Source organism: Cupressus sempervirens, chromosome 6, assembly GCF_028749045.1.
Source record: "Cupressus sempervirens isolate cs-2001-9-10 chromosome 6, ASM2874904v1, whole genome shotgun sequence".
Classification (NCBI taxonomy): domain Eukaryota; kingdom Viridiplantae; phylum Streptophyta; class Pinopsida; order Cupressales; family Cupressaceae; genus Cupressus; species Cupressus sempervirens.
The window spans coordinates 594,940,867-594,946,671 of NC_143123.1; positions in this window are offsets into that span (position 1 = coordinate 594,940,867).

Genomic DNA, 5,805 nt, shown 5'->3' on the forward strand with positions numbered 1-5,805 from the left:
TCTTCCACTTTTCAAATTTCGTAAAGAACTTTATCAACTTGGAATCAGTTGAGCCCCAAAGTGGGTTCGGCTAAAAGAAAATTTTCATTTCCACACAACTAGATCCTCAAATTGATCTATAGAACATCTTGAACTAATTAAAAACAAATTCAAGCACTTCTCTATCATTAATAACTCATTTTATCACCTTCTTGCAACTTATCAACTTTGTGCTAGGAGGTCTTTTCACTAGCCTTAAAAACTGACTAGGACACCTGATCTAGCTCTAAAAACTGGCATGCTAACTTGTTGTTCCACCTACTTGCACCCTATCAAATCTCATCTTATGATGAACTTGATGTCAAAAGATATTGACCATCGAAGTTACCCTTTCAAAATTTCTTGCAAGCAAACATGTTAGAAAACCATAAATTGCATTTGGATTTGGCTTTGAAAACTAGGCAAATTGTCACTTGGGAAAACAAAAACTAGGGCATTGGTTCACTATCATGAGGAAAGTATAAATGTATGATTTGGGCTCATGGAAAATAATAGGATGCATTTGGTGAGGGGTCAAAGTAGACTACTTAGAATTTGCAAGTTGGAAACATTGACTAAAAACATTTTTTGCAAATGGAATTGACCTAGAAAAGTGTGTAGATGGACTTGTCATGATGTTAAAAGACACACTTAAATTATTTTGGAGTATAATATAGTGGTAAAATCCATTCACTCTCACCTATCATAGATTTCAAGTTATGACATCATGAACATGGGTACTAATAGATTTGCATTTCTTGACACCAGTAAAACTTTATAAATTGCAAATGGAATCATGTTTGAAAACTAATCAAATGGATTTTCCATAAACTCAAAATTGAAACATAGCAATTCTTTGACCTCTAAAATAAAACACAAAAAAAATTTCATCATTTTGGTCAACTAGGTCAAAGTTATAACTCATCAGATGGGGCCTCCTAGAATTTAGAATAATTCACATCAACATGACATCAGTAAATGACCAACTTTGAGGGATTCAAAACCTAGTCAAATAGACTTGAAACAACTCAAAATCTAAAACATAGGCTCTTAGGTATGGACATTAAACACTCCCAAAGTGGTGATTCATGAAACATAACTGGGTGCGAGATATTCATATGCAAACATGGCCTCCTGTCACTATTTGACACTTAGGTGAAAATGCAGATTTGACAATTGCTCAAAACGAGACTTCACTAAATGACTCAGAATGGAAATTTAACTTCATGAAACACATGGACACACTAAATATAAGATGTTAGAAGCATTAAACACCTCATAAGCTTCTCAAGTATAGTCAAGTACATAGGCATCAAAAAGCGTTTATAGGACTCAATTTGATTCAAAATTTGAAAAAAGAAACTCAAAACTGGAATGCAATTTTGAGTGCCAATGATTCCTTCCATCAATTTTTTGAACCAAACAATGTTAGAAAAATTAACTACTGATGACACATATTATACCTTTGCTATGGATTGAGATGTACAATTTTTCTTCTTTCTTGTCCAAGACACTAGTCTTTTACCAAGAAAGAATGCTCCACCACTAGTGCTTTCTCTGTCATGAATACTTCATACCCAATCAACATTAGTAAATACTTTCAAGTCCAAATTCCTTCCAAGTTTATACCCTAAACCATATTCTTGAGTACCTTTCAGATATCTCATGATTCTCTTGATTGACATCATATGATTTTCCTTGGGATTTGCTGAGAATCTTGCCACTATTCCAACTACTAGAGCATTATCAAACCTTGTGTGTACTACATACTACAATTTTCTAGTCATTGATCCATATGTGGTATGATCTACTTCTTTGGAATCATCATTTTTGGAGAGCTTATGTCCAATAGACATAGGGGTTTCAACTAGTCTTGAATCTTCCATTCCAAATTTCTTTAGTATCTTCTTGATATACTTAGATTGAGTGATCTAGATACCATTTTTGTTCTATTGTATCTACAATCCAACAAAGAATTTTATCTCACCAAACATGTACATCTCAAATTCTTTACTCATTTCTTCTAAAAATGCTTTGCATAAATCATCATTTCCTACAAATAGAGTATCATCAACAAATATTTCTACCAACACAATCTTTTTGTCTAGTCCTTCCTTTATACATAGACTACTATTATCATTTGTCCTTTGAAATCCAATTTCTACCAAGTAATTATGAAGTCTTTCATACCAAGCTCAAGGAGCTTGCTTAAGACCATATAATGTTTTGTGTAACTTGCAAACCATGTCCTTTTTGTTAGGGTCTACAAAATCTTTTGGTTGTTCAATGTAGGATTCTTCATCAAGAATTTCATCCAAGAATGCAGATTTGACATCCATTTGATATACTTTAAATCTTCTATGTGTTGCATATGTTGGTAATGTTCTAACACCTAGTCTTGCCACAGGGGAAAAAGTCTCACTATAGTCAATACATTCTTCTTGAGAATAACCTTTGCAAACCAATCTTGATTTTTTTCTTGAAACTTTTCCATCTTCATTCAACTTATTTCTAAATACCCACTTTGTACCAATTACATTTCTATTCTTAGGTCTAGAAACAATAGTTCATGTTTTGTTCTTTTCTATTTGTTATATCTCTTCATTCATTACTTCAATCCAATTTTTATTTTCTAGAGCATTTTTAACATTTTAAGGTTCAAATTCAATTAGTAAACATGTACCTTTTAATTTTCTCCTTGTCATTATTTCATTAAATTTGTCTCCAATGATTTGATTAGGTGCAAGATTCCTTATGACATATCTTGCTAACATAGGCTCTTTGGGCTTTGAATGAGTTTCACCATCTTCATCTTGAATTTTAGTTTCAAGCTTAGATCCTTTTTTCTGTGACTCATATCCATTAGGCTCAGTTTGAACTAGCTTAGTAGCCTCTAATTGTGACTCAAGTCCTTCAGACTATAGCTCAGGTTACACTATTTGCAACTCAGTAACTGTTGGGGATTTTGAGGACTTAGGAGATTAAGCTTCCTTTCTTTTAGATAGATTTTTTAGGGTATCAAGTTCATAGTAAACAAATCTCTTGTAATCTTCTAGTTCCTTGTTGCTTTCTTCTTCACTCTTTTCTACAAACTCATCAATTCTAACATGTGCACTTTCTATAATCTTGTGAGTAGACAAATTCAAACATTTGTATGCTTTATTTTTTCATGAATATCCTAGAAATATGCCTTCATCACCTTTTTACATGAAATTTTCCTTTTCTAGATTCTTTTAAGATATAACATTTGCTGCCAAATACTTTCAAGTAGCTTACATTAGCTTTGTAGTCATGCCATAGCTAATAAGGATTTTTTTTTGAATCTTTCTTCAAATGTACTCTTTTCAAGGTATGAATTGTAGTGTTGATAGCTTCCTTCTAGTATTTGAGAGCAACCTTCTTTCCAATCATCAGGGTTCTTACACAATCCATGATAGATCTATTTCTTCTTTCAGCTATACCATTCTTTTGTAATGTACCAGGGGTTGATACTTGTCTTTTGATTCCTTTTTTAATGTAGAAATTATTGAATTAATTGGAGATGAATTCACCACCTTTTTTAAATCTTAAGCATTTTAACTTCTTTCAAATTTCCTTTTCTACTCTTGTTAGATACCATTTGAATTTTTGAAAGGCTTCTAATTTTTCTTTTAGATACATTACTGTCATCATTCTATAATAGTCATAAACAAAAATAATGAAAAAATGTTCTCCACTATAGCTTTCTATTCCAATAGGTCCACATAAATCTCTATGAAAAATTTCCAAGACTTCTTTTGACTTATATTTTTTTCTTTTCAAACTAGTATTTCCCATCTTACTAATTTGGCAATTCTTGCATAGACCCATGTTAGGTTTCTTCAAACTAAGAATACTTCTTACCCTTTTATGTTTACTTATCTTAACTAGATTATCAAATTTTACATAACATAGCATTTTATGCCATAACCAACTTTCCTCTACTTGAGCAATAACACATGAACAATCATTGAGATCAAGATAAAGTAGATTACCATTTGTTTTCTTGCTAGATCCATCCAGATTTCCTTTTCCATCCAGTAGTTTGGCCTATCCATTCATGAATTCTACCTTGAATCTAATGTTATTCAACTATGCCATACTCAGTAGATTATTCTTTAGTCCTTCAACCCAATAAGCATTATTATAGAAAAGTTCTTTAGTTAATGAAATACATCCTTTTTCTTTTATGTTACAAGGTCCATTATTTCCAAATCTCACACTACCTCCATCATAATATTCCATGTGCTCAATTTTTTTTTTGGTCACCAATCATATGCTGTCAATAGCCACTATCAATAATCCGTATATAATTTTTGCTAACATGAGAGATAAGTGTCATCTTATCTCCTTCATCATCAGATTCCTCTTTCACAACAATATATACCATTTCATCTTCACTGTTATTAGAAACTTTAGCCATAAAACAAGATTTCTTACCTTTGTCCTTGTAGTTTTTGTAGTTCTTTGAGTTCTTTCCTTTTTCCTTATTTCTTTTCTTTTCATCTTTTATTTTCTTATTTGAACACCTAGCAACAATGTGACCAACTTCTTCACAAGAAAAGTAGATTAGAGGAAATTTACCTTTGTACTTTCCTCTGCCTTTAGAATAATTTCTACCAAGTAGGGCTTCAACAACTTCAAGATCACTATCTAAACTTTCTTATGATGTTCCTTCTTCTTCACTTTTTGATTGACTAGATTTTGATTTCTTTCCTATTTCTTTGAGTGAGAGTTTAGGTTTAAAAGAATATTCAATAACTTTTGAACTAGGAACATAGTTATCAAAGTTACCTAACTCAAAATCTATCAATATTCCACCTAGAGCATCCAAAGATATTTTATTATTTGGATCACATCTCATTTCTTGAATAGAAGATACTCTAATTGCATAAATAGGAATAAGAGTTCTAAGTACCTTGTTTACAATAATTTTCTCTTCAATGTCTCCTCTAGATACCTTGATTGCACTTATACCAGCCTTGATCCTTTCCAGATATTTTGTAATGTTTTCATCTTCTCTCATTCTCATTTGGTCAAATTTTCCTCTGAGGATTTCTACTTTGGCTCTTCTTACATTGTCATCTCCTCCATAGATATCTTTTAGTTTGGTTCATATTGCATGAGTAGTTTGGCAATCCTTTACCTCATCAAATTCAACATAACTGAGAGCAGATGCAATATCAATCATCATGATATTATGATTCTTCTTTTCAGAAATATCTTCAATAGATAATGTTCCAGTGAGATTCTTGTATTTAGCATCAAGATATTTTCAACTTAAATCACTAATAGTAGCTAGGTGTAACCTCATAAGTCCCTGCCATGGAAAAATTGTCTCTGTTTAGCTTGGGGATTTCTCTTTTGTAAGACATCCTAATCTTTATCTGAGGTCCTTGAAACCTTCTTTGTAAGCACCAAATGCTCTAATACCAATCATTGGAAATATAAGAGGAGTAATTGAGAGGGGAGGGGTGAATCAATTACTACTAAAATAAATCCTAGATCCCTTAGATGTCAATAATGCAAACTAAAAATTAAATATTGTTGAAGCTCAATAAACACATACAGATTGTCTAAACTTAGTAAATGCTTGGCATATAAACTTTAGATTTTATCTATGATTACCACTATTTTAAATTAGTTGCAAACACATAAAAGAAAATAGCTTGAACACATTTGACACCGAGATTTAACATCAAAACTTAATTTGGGAAAATCCACCAATTGCAACTAGTTACTATTTTTCACTCTTTTGAAGTGAGCTCT